The sequence below is a fragment of the Canis lupus genome, chromosome 3, assembly GCF_048164855.1.
Source record: "Canis lupus baileyi chromosome 3, mCanLup2.hap1, whole genome shotgun sequence".
Classification (NCBI taxonomy): domain Eukaryota; kingdom Metazoa; phylum Chordata; class Mammalia; order Carnivora; family Canidae; genus Canis; species Canis lupus.
In genome coordinates this window covers 10318763-10335728 of record NC_132840.1, presented here as the reverse complement: position 1 = coordinate 10335728, position 16966 = coordinate 10318763, and the positions used below count along the sequence as shown (strand labels likewise).

At 47.6% G+C, this 16966-nt stretch overlaps 1 protein-coding gene across 34 annotated transcripts in view; it reads right to left on the bottom strand.

Annotated features, from left to right (window-relative positions):
* ZFHX3 (zinc finger homeobox 3) overlaps positions 1-16966 on the bottom strand; it is a 524735-nt gene that overhangs the window by 176587 nt on the left and 331182 nt on the right. The window lies entirely within an intron of this gene.

Genomic DNA, 16966 nt, shown 5'->3' with positions numbered 1-16966 from the left:
TGGAGATGGCAGTTGACAGATTCTGATCCATCCATCTCCATCATCCCAGACGTCCCAACAACAGCCCTGTGTCCAGGGCCAGAACCAGAAGTGAACTTCGGAATGCATAGAATGGTTACTGTTGGGGCAGCCCTGGTGGCTCAGCGGTTTAGCGCTGTCTGCAGCCCAGGGTGTGATCCTGGAGACCCAGGATCGAGTCCCACGTCAGGCTCCCTGCGTGAAGCCTGCTTCTCCCTCTGCCTGTGTCTCTGCCTCTCTCTCTCTCTCTCCTCTCTGTGTATACTCATGAATAAATAAATAAAATCTTAAAAAAAAAAAAAAAGAATGGCTACTGTTTTAGCAGTTAAGATCCCCCCCACTCCCAACTGTTGGCCCAGCAAATATTGCTTCACTCACCAAAGGCCTATGGAAAACACACACACACACACACACACACACACACACACACACACATCAAGGAGCTACTTAGGAAGACAAGTTCTATAAAAAAACAAAAACAAAAACAAACAGAAAAACATCACCAGCTGAGTGGCTTACCAGACTTCCTTTGACTGTTTTGCTATATGAATCGTGAATCAGAGCAGAACCAGGGGACTGTCACAAAATTAACACTGCTCCAAACAACGCTTGGCCACTAAAATAGGAAACTTTTAAATGCAAAAGCAATGACAGGAGGTCAAACCAAAATCTATCAGTAAGCTTTTTCTGAGCATCTAACCTGTGGCTGAACAAAACAGACGATACATAAGAAAGGGGTCCCTGGCCTCCACCAGCATAGAAACTAAATCTCAGAGTCACGTAAGAACACCCCACACGCAGTCATTTATTTATACTGCTTACAAGAATGTACAATACAACATCAGAGCCAAAACCAAGGCCAGAGCAAGAGAAAAAAAAAGAAAAAAAAAAAAACAAGAATGGAGGAAAATGTGAGCCAAAAATGAAGCTTGAATGTATGTATAGAGTAATAAACCAGCACACTGGGCAACAGATTTGTCTCTAAACTTTCTAAGTCCAGAAAGGAAAAAAAAACAAAAACACAAACATAATAACCTTGTTTTAGGTACACCACTCATAGTGGCCAAAAGAAAAAGAACAAGCCAACCACTCAATATTTAGCACCAATAAATTCTCAATTACAGAAACTGGGATAAGGACTGGTAGCGAGAGGCGCCTCCAGCCCTGTGACTCTCTGCAGAGGTCCTAATGAGAATGCTGGAGCTGGAAACCATTCAGTCTTATGGCCTCCTTTGATGGACAAGAATAATGACCCCAGAGGGTGTTGGTGGTTTGCCCAAGGTCAGAGAGCTCGTCAGTGGCAGAGCTAGGAAGAGGACCTGGGTCTATCTTCAGACTAACAATGCTCTTCCTACCACACATAGCTATTCCTCATTATCCCTCTAAATCCATGGGCTGGTTGGACGGGAGAAGCGGGGCATATATGGAGGCTGGATTTGGGCAGGGGGGTAGTTGCTGTCCCCAGGTAAAGAGACCTAAGAAACCAGATACACCACACAGACTTCCAATGGATACCAATTTTAACAAACCAACTGTAAAAAGCCATTCTGGGGACAGTCAGATCATTCTAAAAAGTGATTTAGGATTCGATGATGTTAAGAATCTGTTAAATTGCTATGTAAATGCAGTATTATTGTCACCTAAAAAAAAAAAAAAACAGTAAAGTCACATGATACCTTTAATTGGACTTAAAATCCAAGCCAATGAGCAAAATGATTAAACGAATCTAACAAAAAGTGAACTGTTAACTCTAGATGATGGGTGCATTCTATTATCCCATGTTTACATAATGCATGTTTTTCTTTAAAAGAAGCAAGCCCAGTCGTTACGCAGTTCAGGAGCAACTTTAGAAAAGAGCACAGCACTGGCCAGAACCAAGCCCCTCAGCCTTGAGTTGACATGTTCATGGCCAGCTAAAGCTTCTGCCAAAGAAATATGGGTTCTCCTTTCTTTACAAAGCTGAAGGGCTTCTCAAGAAGTCCTTTTCAGGCCCCAGCTATCTCTATATCTTGCTTTCAAAACTCACTATCTGGTGACCCCACCCCTCTTCTTACCCTTAGAAGGTACCAAGCACCACCATGTCGCTACCAGAAGAGACAGCTTGCATCACACTCTGGGCTCGGTCCGTACACACTGACATGTGGTAACTATCACCATCCCCGAGCAATATGGGCCCTGTTTCACAGCCTAAGATGCCGTAAGAGATTGGAGCCAAACTGTTTAAGAAAACCACATCCACCGACAGTTAAAAGCCTCTGCTTATTATTTAACGGGTTAAAAAATAATTTTAAACACTTTCAGTCAGTTTACAAAATAAGGCAATATTTGCCAACCATTGTTTTTGACTTCATCATTTTTCATCTCAGTATGAATGTTTTATAAGTCACCTTAATTGCTTTGTAAAGTCTGAACTGAGCTGCTTCCCACTGGGCTGGTTCTCTTGGGCTCAGCTGCAAGTAGGATGGCCCAAAGACAAGTGGGCTTCTTGCCACATGTGGGCCCATACACACCCATCGCCGTGCTGCAGCTTCTGGGAAATACTCTCCGCAATGGACTTTTCCACAGTGGCATTAGTATTTGACCAAGGAAACAATCATACCCAGCATTAACCTTCCCCAGGAACAAATAACAATGCTCCCTCAATTTACACCATGTTTTCTACTTTTTCAAACTATTATATTCATTTCTCATTCGACCTCCAGCAATCTTGTCTTGTTAAGTAGACAGAATGGGAATCACGATTCAGATCCTATAGGTTTAAAGAGATTCATCACACATTACAGTAACAACCGTACGTCTTTCTTTTCCAAAGTCACCAGCTGGTAAGTAGCAGATCAGGGACCAGGATTAGGTGTCCTGTTTCTACTCCAGTGGTTTTTTCCTCTGTGAAGATACCACTTCCTGAAGGAGAATCATTTCTCCAAACCCTTCAAAATCACGTTTTATCTTCTGGAAAAAAAAAAAAATCACCAAAAATCCCCAGAAAAGATATTTCACTGCTCACACCTAAAAAAGCAGAGTTATAAATAATACCAAATACTGGCTTGTGCCACACAGCCAAGAACCTTGATGGAAGACATTAAGTCCCAAAATTTTACATAGATCAGAGTGTTACAGAGCTTGGAAAAGCACCTAGTAAAGCGCCAAATGCTGAAGTGAGACTCTCAGACAGAGTGCAACTCCCTCTAAAATGCTCTTGACCACACAGACCATACTCCTGCTGCCTGCAACAGTCTGACCACTCGGCCCAAGAAGCTATTTGTGAAAAGAAGAGAGTAAAATGCTACAAATGTCTAAGAGATCCTCATGAATGAGGTCAGATTTAGAAGAGTTGGTACCAACACAGAGTTCAAATTAAGACCCCAGAGGGTAATGTAAAGAGTGATACTGGCCACAGTATTACTGCTTCATGGCCCATGTTCATGATTTACAAGCACAAATCTACATGAAACCAAAAATTGGGGAACTAGCCTCATTCCCATCACAAATGTTGCACATTATATGGTCATGAGCAGTCTAGGACACCCCCTGCCATCATGGTGGAGCCATATGAGCTACAGTTCCTATCATGAGGAAAAGCAATGGGATCAGGGTTAACTTTATAGCTACTACCCACCCTCTGAACCTCATTGATATGTGACATTTTTAGGAAGAGCATTATGCTTAAAATAAAACTTTCTAATTTGTGGAACCAATGTAGTCTGGGCAGAAGGAGAATGAGGATAGAAGTGTATGGGTCCAGAATATAAGACAGTAGGGACAAGGATCCCTTAACATCCCAGTCACAGAGAGGATGACCTGATAAGGTAAGGTCAGAAGGGGAGGCTTAAGCCATGATCCTGTGCAGACTCTCCAACCACATAGAGAATCACTCCCACCAGTTTCCCCTCTGGACAGAAAAGACTCCTTGGGACCCTTCCCTCATCTGCGCAGGTCTATCTACTCATGCCATCTGCAAGCTCAGCCCTGCCCATCAAACCTGCAGCTTGATGCCAAGGTCAAGTCTTACTATCACTAACCTGGGCCTCACCAGATAAAGTCTTACATTCTTGCTGCCCAGATTCTGTGGCCTGACTTCCTGATACTTTCTTTTATGGACTCTTATCCCTTGGCTGGGAATTCCATATACCTATGACTCCCTTGCTTACGTCCACCTTCCTAAAGCTCAGCTCACAACCCTCACCTTCATCACATACCTACTGGCCTCCTCCCTATCTGATAAATTTCTATTCCCGACTTTTCTTGCCCAGCCATGAAGGACAAGGAAGCCTCAGGCTGAAGCCTGGCAAGAAGGGCAGGAAGGTGGCAGCTGCTAACACCGTTCGTTCACCTCCTACTCCAAGTATTATTGATTCTGCTTTTTCCTCCTCCTCCTCCACTCCCCAGCGACACTGTGACACTTAACAACTTTACAAACTGACTCTTACATGCGGTAGCTGGCTTCTCATTAGAGGTCAACGTCACCCAGGTTCAACGTCACCCAGGTCCAACAGCACCTGTGTTGTCAAGTATGTGGTGTTGAACACCCCCTATGGTAGTCTTCACTAACATTAGACCAAAGGGGTTGAGCCACTGGATATGGTGGGCAAGCTCACCCCCAGCTTCATACTTACTTACATATACACATATGCACACACATATATACATATTTAAAGCAAAACAGAAAAGTTAAAAGAAAAAAAAGCCAACATAGAAAGTCAACACAAACACACACACCACCACCTCTATGGCTGACAAGATCTTGTATCTAAAGTTTCTGGATGACTGTCACCTACTATTACCTAGTCCCGAACTACTGGCTTGATCCGGGGACTCTACCCCAGGTGCTTCTGAGAGCTAAGTGTTCCCGTTGCCTTTGTTTCATCAGAAGAAAAGGGGAACATAAGCATTCAGCAGACCAGACACAAAGGACAGCCAGTGAGCGTGATATAATCTATAGCATCACCCAAACCTTTCTCCAGCACTCTGCCACCTTCTGACTGGCCAACGCACCTCAGACACCCACTGCATCCTAGAGCTAGATGCCCCCAAATAAGCGTTTTCTCTCTAAAAGTAAAATGCAGATCGCAAAACAAACGCTCAGAGTCTGTTGTGTAAGGACGTCAGCACTGCAGCTCTGAGCAAGATTCCGCGCTTGCCCATCCGCCCCTGGGGAGAGTGGAGGTGGAGCTGAGAGGAGCACCGGATGGAGCCAGGCAGGGAAGAACCAGAATCTTCACTCCTAACATTCAAATTCCTGAGTCACATTTGAAACCCAGTAATACGATTGTTTTATACACCAGCTCCAAAAAAAAAAAAAAAAAAAAAAAGGAAGGAAGGAAGGAAAGAAGAGAAAAAACAAGAGAAGAAAAAAGAAAATGCCTTTGAAAAGTTCCATTAGCCTCAGGATTCCCTGGTTAGGACCCTCCTTTCTGTTGGCTGCCTTGAGATAAAAGCTTTGGTTGACTCTGGCCAGCTGTCAAATGCCGGCACTTGCCCGGGCTGGGACCAGAGCAGGCTTCCCCGGCCGGGACGGCGCAGGCTCCTGCCGGCAGAGCAAGGGTTAATGGAAGCTGACCGCAGCACAGTTGTTAAGGTAATCAATACCACTGAGATACTAAAGCAGCATAAGCCACAATATTGATTGCCAAGCAGATGATAAAACTGTTTATTATGATAATTGCAGGGTCCCTGCAAGATGCTCCCAGCGCTTCCTAAAGCTGTTTACAAAACTAATAAAGATCTGCCATTTCAAGGTCTTCCATTTTAACCACCTCCCTCCCCCACGCCCACCCCTGGCCCACCACCAAAAAAGCAGCCCCCCCCAGGCTGTTAACGGCTCCCCCCGGGACAGGGCCAGCCTCTCCCCGGCCGCGCCCCCAACTCAGGAAAGGGAAGCCGGAAGCGCAGCCGCCGCCCAGACACTCAGGGCGCGGAGATTTCCTCGGAGCAGCCGCCGGGTGATAATTACGGGGTTTTATTGACGGAGGGGCTGCGCAGGGCTACTTGGACTAACATCCATTTGTTACGACACATTTAAGAAAACCACATCACCTTGGTTTGTAATTAAAACTTCTCTGGAGAACTTGGTGGCCATGGAACCAACTGAACAGGGTCAGACGCCGGTTTGAGGGAGCGCGTCCACAGGCACAGCCCACGGGGACGGCGACAGTGACGGGGCCACCACGCTGGGCTCACCCCTCAAGTCCTGTCCTGCCCCAGGAGAAAGCTTCGTTTTATGCACGGCGGAGGTGAACTCGTTCTTGGTCACCAACACAGCCACCACGGGCCTTGAGACCCAAGCTTCCGGATTAACAGCCCAGCACTGTTGGCGACGATGTGGTACTACTTCCCAGATGAACTAGAAGGATGGGGAGACTTCTCCTCATTTGAAGGAGGCATCTCCCCGGTGCATTATGTTCTTCAGCGTGCTCAAGGGAAAACTCTCTGCGTCTCGAGAATAAGTAAGGGGTAGCGGAGCTTGCAGATACACTGAAACGGGTCTTCAGAGTATGCAAGAGGGGATAAAGGAACCCAAGTTTTGCGAAGAACCCAGGGGCCATCCTGTTAGCAATCAGAAGGCAAAACCCCCCATCCCATAGTCAACCTGCAATCATAGCTCTGGCTCAGTCCATGGTGGCCAATAAGATGTTACCCACAACAGAATCTGACTGGACTTGGCCTTCAGTAGCCGTCACTACTCTGATTTCAGGGACCAAAGATGATCTGAAGGAAGCTTTTACTGATTTATTTCTTCCTAATGCAAGCATGGAGAAATCCTGAACCAGTGCTCCTTCCTCTACCTTGTTCCACCTTACGGAGTAAAACCCCTAGGCTCTGGGTTCTCTTCTCCTGCAGGCGGCACCTCACAGCCCTGGGAGCTCAGTGCCCACAGAGCCTGCCGATGCATACGTATGCATGGTTCAATTCTGTGGGCCAGCAGAGACTCGCACCTCCTCTGCAGACACCTGTCTGCCCCGCCCACTCCCAATCACACAGAAATCAGGAGACTGGAGCCAGTTTTATGCAGAGTGAAATCCTCTTGCCAGAGACCTTGCCATGAACTCACAGATATCACAGCATGGCTGGAAGGGATGCACCAAGATTAGTTTAACCTGGTTACCTGCTCTTACAAGAGCTACTTGGCAACCAGGAACAGTCGAAGGAAATCTGAGGCTTCCCTATTACTGCATTTCATGAACAATATACTCCTAGGCAAAGTGGCAGATAACAATCACCAACTCCTGAGCTCCCAGCTGGACGCCATGCTCACTCACCATATGCCCACACGGCCCGTGTGAACAAATACATTCCTGCATTTGATACCAAGAGAAAGTTGAATATTCAGTGTGACTAATTCTGCTGTTATCTTTTAACTTTGCTTGCACATATAGGTAGTACTTGCAACAATAACCCGAACAAAAAAAATTTACCCTCGAAATGATATGGTCCACACTTGGAAACCCGCCCAAAATGGCCAGCCGAGCCTGCCTAAGTGCTAAGAACCATTTAGGAGCACTGTAAACCATTAGGGCCATTAGCTCTAATTTGACCTCAACAAAATAAATCAACCCACTAGGAACAAATTTAGAAGCTTTCCAAAGTCAAGTTCTCAAACCCTGAAGACTCCAGAGCATAGTCCATTGAAGGCAACAAATCCGCTGCCTTGGAGCTACTCTCCTGGCTCCTACCTTTCCTGCAGCCCAGTGATGACAGCATGTTCAGCTGGGACCAGGACTCAAGATCCTCCTCAACCCACTGGCTCAAGAAGCTGTGACCCTGGAGAGGGGAGAGTCAGCTTGTCCCGCAAATCAGAACCCACTTACCATTGTTCTTTAAGGGATTCACTCCTTCCTCTGAGTTCACAGCATATACAATTTCCCATCTGCATGGCTCTAAATGTCCTCTTTTCAAAGAGTGGGGACATTCAGATTTATCTTCACAATATCCTGATGGGCTTTCAACTATGCTGAATCTCAGCTCCAGGTCAGAGTTCACCTAGTCTTCATATCTTTAAATGGGCCAGTATCCCATACATTAAGAACGAGGATCCATCCCCCTCCACATGCACATTAATACATGTGTCAACACAATAAATAATCTCTCCAACAAAACTTATAACCGTCAGCGTACACTCTAAATAAATTTAAATTGCAAAATCGTCCTAATTTTTCATCTTTATTCTTCCCTGATAATTACTTACTGCATTTTTTAATACTGATGGCACCGCCTTGATGAAGAAGCAGCAAGTGAAATAAACTATGGCACCATCCAATTCCACCAGCCAGTGAGAGAAGAGAGCTGAGGACACACATACTGGAGAAGCAGGCAGTCCACGTGTAGAGGTCAACAACCCTTCAGTTGTTTAAACGCAAAAACATACCGTATCATCATTTCACTCATCTGCACAGGACAGAAGGAAGAAACAAGTAGGAAGGATGTTGGCAAAACAAGTTAGCAGTAATAGGAGAGCCAGGACACAGCACATAGAGTTCTATAACCCAAGAGTCTAAATTGCTTAAAGCTGAGTAATCCTCTCCAGCTCCACCCAGCATGAATTTCTAGGTATCAAATTATATGTTAATTACCAGAACGTTAAGTTATATGGGGGGAGCAATGCTCTGCTCGTCAGCACGGGGGCGGGGCGGGGGGCAGGGGGAAGTTCAGAAAAATAGTTTTGTAAAGCATCTTTCATGCACAGGCCCGGGGCTTCTGGGCCCAGGAAACAGGAAAAGAAGAGGAATCAGAGGCCCAGGTTCTGGTTCCAAACCTTCCTCTGACAACTTCCCATAGCCCACTTGCTAGACCCCTCCAGCCAAACCTTCTAAACTTAAAAAAGAGCACAGGGTTTTTTTCCTTTTTGAACATTTGTTACACCTCTCAAAAAGTATTAGGTCCGGGGCACCTGGGTGGCTCAGTGCTTGAGAGGCTGCTTTTGGCTCAGGTCGTGATCCCAGGGTCCTGGGATCCAGTCCTGCTTCAGGCTCCCCGCAGGGAGCCTGCTTCTCCCTCTGCCTATGTCTCTGCCTCTCTCTGTGTGTCTCTCATGAATGAATGAATGAATGAATGAATGAATGAATGAATGAATGGATGGATAGATAGATAGATAGATAGATAGATAGATAGATAGATAGATAGATAGATAGTATTAGGTCTGAGCCCAAACATTTCAGACTCGGTCCAAAGAGGGGCACACACCCCTAAGGACGGTAGCAAGGGGAACAGCTGTTCCACTTAGGGCGGTGGAGGGGCAAGCGCTGCCACCCTTCCCCATGCTGCCTTCCCCCTCACCCCCGCCATTTCCGAGGGTCAGGACGGCATAGAGTCCTCCCGGGTCCTGACAGCGCTGGGGAGACTCACTGTACCTGCAACAAGACTGAACAAAGAGTTCCCAATCTGCTCTGAGGCTGTGTCTTGCGCTGCAAGAACTTTATCAACGTAACACGTTGTAACCCTGCCTCCCAGGCCCCCATTGACCACATACTGATCTCACCCTGATGGGAAGGGGGAGCACGCAGGGGAAGTCCAGGCCTGTCCCAACCAGGGACGGGCCAGACAACTGGAACTGAGCACGCAGGGCTGTGCCACAGCTGCTGACGGGAGTTGAGAGACCCACCCGTGAGAAGCTGAGCCTTCTTTCCTTCCCAGTCCTGCCCACTTCAATAGACTTTTCTCTAACACTGCGCCCAACAGGCAGATACAGGACAGACCCGTGTTGGGGTGGATTAAAAAAAAAAAAAGACACAAGACAGCACAGAACAGGCCACAAGCCATGTGCCTTCAGCTGGCATCCCAGCACAGAGGCCACTTAAAATCTTTAAGGTCTTAAGGCACTTTGGGTTCCTCAGCCGTATAATGGGTGTAAAGATCGTATTTGCCCCAGGGGGTTGTAAGGGTTAAGAAGACAGCGAAGTATTTAGCACAGTAGGTGCTGGATGAGCCTCCCTGTTAAGGCTTAGAGAAGCAGAGAGACTCACCCACAGTCCCACAGGTCACGAGAAAGCAGTGCCAGGCTTGAGAGCAAGCTCTACTCAGACTTCCAGTCCAGTGTCTTTGCCACTGCTGTTTTCTAGCATGTACTACAAGCTCCACTGGCCAGAGGCTGGGTGATGGCAGGTAGTATGTGGATGAACAGTTTAAATTGCAATCGTTATCTATGTAATATCTGAACCAATACAACCAGCCCAGAGCTGTGATTGGTCGAGGGTCATTGCTTGGGATAATGCTAGAGCAGGTATTCAGGGGTTTAATAGGAGAGCCCATGAAAAGGAAAAATAATGAAGCCAACAACACAGTATATACAGGTGGTAAGAAGATATAAAAGGTTCGGGGAGCTCTCTCTCATAGACCCTGCTGCTCCCCTGAAAGTCTCTGGCTGGACTGTCCCTTCTAACAGAGTCAACCAGGGACAGTCACCATCGGCACATCCTGGCTTGCTCCACGCATCCATCCATCCCACCCTCTCGATGAAAGCAAGGGCTTTAACCCCCTCCAGGCTCTCTGAGAAAGGTTGTGAGAAGGGTTATGCGCCTCCCTGACCCCTTTAGATTCGTCAGCGGCACACTTCTCCATCTCCCATCCCCCCAGCAAGGACCCCACAGCCGGGAGCCGCCCACCCTCCCCCCCCACCCCCCCAGCCTTCCCTGATAATGCCTTCTTCCTTGCACTGCGATCACAAGAGGGCTGGTTAGTGGGAGGACCTCAGGCTGACCTTTGCTGACAGGCTCCCAGCTCCCCTGTAAACCGATCTAATGTTAGGCCGGGTAATTAGCAACCAAGTAGTTATTGCAGCTTCTAACTATGTGGGATCAAGACTGAAGAAATTCCCAGAGGGTGGGGTGGGGGGAGCGGCCTGCTGGGGACCCCAACCCACACAGAGGCATCTGCTCACAGCCAAAAGGAGGGACTCAGCAACATTTCTGAGGGAGGCCAGCATTTTCCAGGTTTTAATTAAAGCGGGACCCGGGTAAGGAGACAGCTACCAAAGGAAATTAGTAAATAAAGAAGGGCAACTAAGAAAGAAATCCATGGCTTGCCTGGAAGAGCCCATTCAGGAACGTACGAGCCCTCAAGACAGATGTTCATGCACAAGGAACTTTCTTTTCAGCCACAGAAGGATCACAGCAAGGAGCCCTAAAGAGGCAGCAAAAGAGAACTGCAAGCAGGCAGGAGACACTGCACTGCTCTGCTGCCCAGCCTGCACGCCCTCCCCAGGACACCCCCCTCATCCACTCAACTCACAGCCACCTGCCCCCCCACAAACAGCTCGGCCGCCCCCACTTTGTACTTAGAAAATTTGAGATGCCGGGCTGCGTGGTCTATCCTAAGGGAGCCATAGGATCCCCCGCTGTGAGACACATGCGTAGTGTGTGTCAGAGGAGCACGCCAGGTCCCCACAGAGGAATAAAGAGGCAGGCATGTCCAGGTACAGCAGGCTGCCCTCATCGTGACTGAAAAGAAACACAACTGCATAAAAGAGAACACGGACAGAAAGACTCTCGAGAACTGCCCCTCCTTCCTACGTCCAGCAGGACAGTAGGATTCCAACAGCACCACAGCACGTTCCCTCCTCCCTAAGGAAGCCCTTCGTTCTTCGACCCACCCCGTCCTGATCTGCTTTGTCCTTAAAAAATAAAAAAAAAAAAGCCACTCGACTGGACCGCAGTTGCCCATGATGACTGCTGAGCCTCCTTCCTCGGGGGCCGCATGGACTAGATTTTCTGCCAGTCTGAATTATGCTCCAGACTTCCTCAAACTTCATTTCCTCTGCCCCCGCGCCGCCCGGTCCCCTGGCGCATTCAAGGCGCTACAGACTCTGCGCTGAATCCGCGACAAAAACCAGGGTTATGGCAGCCGATTGCACTGACCGACCCTCCGTTTCCTTCTCCAAATAGTTAATGCACTTAATAACTAGAGCCCCAACTACAGACTCTTCAGACACCCCTCTATTAACCCGGGCCCACCACGAGCAGCGGGCCTCCACCAGGATCCTTCTGTTCCCTGTCACTTTATCATTTTTTAATCCACAACAAGGACTTTACACCACACTGGGGTTTTGTTCTCTCTTAATCTTTTATGAGGGACCTTTTCAAAAGCTTTTCGAAAATACAAGTGAATTGACGCCTACCAGGTCATCTTTATCATTTGAGAATTCTTTATGAAGAAATTACAGACTTTAACATTGTAAATGAATATTTAAGACTCAGCATTCACTGGGACACGCAGGTCTGACTCTTATGCATTTAAGTCACCGTATTAACTCCGTCTTTACAAAGATCCTCGCCTGCCTGTTAGTAAGGAATGATGCCCCTCCTGGCCTCCTGCGGTGGGGTCCCCGCAAGACCTTCTGGACCAGCTGAGATTGAGTATGTACTGAGGACCAAAGGGATATAACTGTGTGTCAAAGGACTTCGAGCCAAGGAGTAAAAGTCACGGAGTCAAGGAAGGTGGCAACCTAGTCGATCTCTACCTTCCCCCAGGTGGATGGCAGGTAAGCAGCACGGCTTCCCTGCATCACAGCTGGCCCACGCATCCACAGGGAGCCAGTGACAGCTTCTTGATGTTGACACCATTTATGCTCCCTCATAACACCTGTTTGTTGTTGCTATGATTTCTAATTAGCACTCTGCAACAAATCCAGGCCTGAGAGAGAGCGCAGGGACAGGTTTCCCCTGATGGATCAATTATAGATGTGCATGGGGCGGGGTACTTCCTGGTCACCTAAAATTATTTTGTTGGTGAGTTTAAAGGTAAACCATCTAGTCAAATACTTATCTCCTCAAGAGCTGCCTTTGGGTACAATTCAAAAGCTGTGGTGCGATTCTGAAACCCCCGTCTGAAAGCCTTCCTATCAAGTAAAACACAGGGTAAAGGTAATCCACATTTATACCAACACACACGTTCCTAATCACTGGGGAAATCCTCAGCCTTCCCAGCACACACATCCGCTTCCAGTGCCACAGCTAGTCCAAGGCTGTGCTCCAGTAGCCAAAAATCTAAGCAGGGTGCCTGGTCTTATGGACTGATGAGATGTGCCTGCCTCATCCCCAATATATATGGGTAAAATTCACAAGTCCAGAAAATTGTCTCCAGTGTCCAGAGCACTGGGCAATTCTTTATCCTTAAGTTAGACCACTGATGTCCGGTCATCACTGGATGTCTGTGAAAGGGTCACCATAAATGAGCTTACCAAACTCACCTCCTTCCTCAGTACAGACCTCTCCAACCCGGGTGTCCTAGAGGCTCAAATGGGAACTGCAGGTCTAATGGCTGCATTAAGGCAATGCAGCAGTTGGGCCTGGACTTAATGAGCTCTTGCAAGGAAACAGGAAGTCTATAAAGTAATTTAAATAACTTCCAGTCCTGAAATAAAGGAAATTAAGCCGCTGGCACAGACCTCTCTGATAGACACCTTTTTTTTGTCCCTCCAGTCACATCCACAACTACAGCTGCCATATTCCTCTCCCCAGGGCCAGCCCCCAAATTCCTCGAAGATGAAACATACAAAGGCTACCAGTCATTCCCAGCTCCTGCAGAAACTATAGGCGAGGGACACGGCACGGTGTGCAGCAAGAGCACACGAATCAGCCCCCAAGCCCCTCAATGAGCCCTGCCCTTCCCTATCTGCATGACTTTAGGTGAACCATGAAAGTTCACAGGGCCTTGGCAACTCACCATGAACCCAGGAAAGATCTTGGTCTGGGCAAACAACCTCTGAGATTGTGAAAAGGGTCAAAAGAGCACATATGAAAATAGTGCAAACCAAAAATGCAAATAAACATCTATATTATTCCGGCCACCAAAGCCCTTGAGCTCCAGAATTTTTCAATTTTCTGTTCAAGAGGCACTGTGCCATCCTTGTCTTCCACTTACCTGTGACTATTTATTCATAGGCTCTTCTACTTTTCCTAAGCCCCTAAATGTAGGTAATTATGTGTGGGGTAACTACTAGTCCAACCAGACATGGCTTCCTTACATGCACGGGCTGTGGCTTTTTATCTTCGGTAACGCCATGCGACTGCCACGTAGCAGGTTCCCAGCAAAGGGTCAAAATCTACAAATCATGCAGTTACCCACTCGTTCTTAAGGACCAGTATGCTAACAACCATTCATCAACTCTCTGCGGAAAGAGACCAACCTCATAACAACATTCATAACTGGCTGTGAGCGTACAAGGGGAGGGGGGGCTCCAGTCCTCCCCCCAACCCCTCCCACCACCCCCATGGGCAGATGGGTCCCAACTTCTCACACGAAGATGGACTGCCCTCTGTGAAAAGCAAACCACAGTCATTATGGCAGTTTCACCTGGTAAACCCAAGCTGCTGGCTGAGACTATTTCTGGCCATAGAGTTAAGTTTACTTTACTGATAATAATCAGCCAGATACAGACTGGTTTAACCAGTACCCTGGATACAGAATCACAAGAAAGACACACTGAAAAGCAACTTAGAGTCAATCTCGTTTTGCTAGCCCTCTAGTTATTACTACTGACAACTGGTACGGTGAACCCTTGACCCTTCCACTGGTAAACGCCAACAGTGAGGGTTGACATTCCTTATTGCCAAGAAAGCCTCCCCACCTCTCTCTTCTGTGCATGAGGGCAAGATCTGGTCCTCTTAAAAGAGAACAGTAGGGCCCTGCTACAAAAAAAAAAAAAAAAAAAAAGGATGCTCCCAAACCAACATGGGAAAGGAAATGACCGACATAAATTACACTTTGCTTTATATAAAGGCACCCCTTCTTCACAAACAGGTTCCATGTGAAAGTGCTCTCTAGCTCCCATCAATGATGATGAGATAAGGTCTTAATACCCCTGAAGATTTAGATGGTGCTGTCTTGCCCGTGGGCCTGGAACAATTGGACCAAGAGGGTCCAGGGTCCATCTGAGCAAGAGAGTCTTCCTTTCAAGGTCCCTCCATTGGGTAAGAATTCTTTACTGGGGGTGGATGGGAAGGGGTGCTATTCCAGCACTTGAGCAATAGTGTTCCCCGCCCCGGGGCTCACCATGGTGAGGCCCGCCCCCCAGCCCCTGTGCATCTAATGGCACTCATGCCTCCCCAAGAATGTGGGGCGACTTGTTCTCCTGGCCATGGCATCTGTCCGTCCCATCACTTTACAGTCAGAACGTGGCCGGAGGGACACAGTCTTACAAATTTCTGTCCGGGGTGGGTGAATGCAAAAAGCAAACACAGACTGTCTCCCACAGCATTCATCGTAGTACTCCTGACCAAGAAAGGCAATAAGCACATCTTGGGGTCTCCTCTGTTCAGCCATCCTTCATCTACAATGGGAGCCACACAGTCGACAGAGCGTGCAACTCTTCATCTCAAGGCTGAGTTCAAGCCCCACGCTGGGTGTGGAGATTACTTACAAAAATAAAATCTTTAAAATGAGAGTCACATATGTAATCTTAAAATTTCTTAGTAGCCTGTATGTAGACTAAGTTGAATTTAAATAAAAAATGTTTTTAAAATTCCAGCAAAGGGAAAAAAAAAGTCTTAGCCACATTATAAAGGGGGGGGGGGGTGTAGTGGAGACACAGGTCAAATTATAATTCTAATATGGCTAAAATTCTTTTTTAAAATGTAATCCATCAAAATTTTATTAGGATATTTGCCCCTTGTTTTCCTCCAAAGCCCGGATGCCTGGTGCTTGATCTACTTACAGCACAGCTCAATGCGGGTCAGCCACATTTTAGGGGCAAAGCAACCACGTGTGGCTGGTGGCTACCAAATTACAGCGATCTGAAGCACTGGCTTCCTCTGCTGATGAGAACCTAAAACAGAACTCTAATCCAGCCTCGCTGTAATAATTCATGCTTGTTTTTCCCACTCACAGACTTCACAGAACCCACCCCTACTTCAAGATTCTTTCCCACGGCATTTACAATTATATTTGGGTGACATGTCAAGAAGTTAAGCTGGCTGGGCCTGGAATGAACAGATTTTCAAGGAATCCCGTACAACTTATCTGGTCAATCAGATCTTCTCTCCAGGGCTTGTCCACCATTCAACTAGACCCCTGGGGTTTCTTAATTTAAAATCCTCACAACCCTCTAACTTGAAAATTCATGAGAATATGTAGTTAACCCTGTAGTGGCCACATAACGTCTCCACGTTGGTGTGTTCTCACGTACAACAGACTCCACTTCGAACTCAAGATCACACTGATCGACAGTGTGTTATTTCTACCCTAGTCCCACAAGACGTCCATACACCAAAGACACAGAGCTACAGAGAATAATCCACCGAGGCTGTGCCTGCGGGGATCCTAAAACACCAAAAGACTCGGGATGAACCCATCTCTTTGGGAGTTGCTATAAACAGAAGAAAATTTTTTCCACAGAAGATAAAATGTTGAGGCAATGTTCTCAGCAGCAGTTAACCAGAAAGCCCCGTAGGCTCAGCCTAGATGGCAGGGGTGACACAACATTACTTGAAGGACAACAGCTCGGGGATGATACATCTGTCCCGAACGCCGAGCCCCAGCAGGACCCCAATTCTGCCAAAGAGTGAGCCTGATGCAAGTCAGGTCTGGGCCAGCACGTCTCCTGTGCCAGGGCCGGGTTCCACAGAGCCCACCAGACACATCACCGCAGCAGCAACTCCCACATCAGCCCCTTTCCCTGCATGGACATCGGCCCTACCCAGAGGAGCAGAGGACTTGGCCTAGAAAGTGACACCCAAACTCCAGATCCTACTGGAGGCTCATCCATCCAGATTCAGCTCTAACGGCGCTACGACCAAGAGGAAACTAAAATGCACAGCCAGCAGTTCAGAGTTCTGGCGGAGGCAAGAGAAAGTGCGAGCATTGCCTGCGAGGGTGAACCGAGCGCGCTGAGGCCACAGTGTGTGCTCCAGGAGCCCAGGCCTGGATCCTGAACCTGGAAATGTGGGGGGCCACGCTCTGACAGGTGGGGGCTCCCCGTAGGAAGTACGCTGGGCAGGAGAGACGGAGAAAGCACCCTGCC